Genomic DNA, 404 nt, shown 5'->3' with positions numbered 1-404 from the left:
AATGCACCCCCGTTCATAAGTACCCGGGTGTGCACACGCCTGCCTGCGCGTGCTGGCAGCAGCGTGTGTGCCTGCAGACCAAGGGAGAGGAGCCAGGTGGGAGTACAGCCGCGGGGACCTCCAAGCTGTTTCCTTCTTTTTCCTCGCAAGGAGCGGGTGGGGGTCCCTTGGGCAGGGGCACACTGTGCTGGTGCGGGGCAGGGGAAGGCAGGGCTGGGGGAGCTCGCCCTGCCCCACAGCAGGCTCAGCTCCCAGCCCACGCTGCATTCATTCTCCTTGCTCCCAGCGGGGAAACTGAGTCAGCGGCCAGCCAGGGTCACCCACCCTGGGTCACAGGCGCCAGGCACAGCCTGGGCATCCCCAAACTGCCCACTGGGCACTTTTCCCTCCTTGTCTGGCTGGAG

The sequence above is a fragment of the Buceros rhinoceros genome, unplaced genomic scaffold (genome assembly GCF_000710305.1).
Source record: "Buceros rhinoceros silvestris isolate BGI_N320 unplaced genomic scaffold, ASM71030v1 scaffold19916, whole genome shotgun sequence".
NCBI classification, from domain to species: domain Eukaryota; kingdom Metazoa; phylum Chordata; class Aves; order Bucerotiformes; family Bucerotidae; genus Buceros; species Buceros rhinoceros.
Note: the sequence above shows the minus strand (reverse complement) of the source record.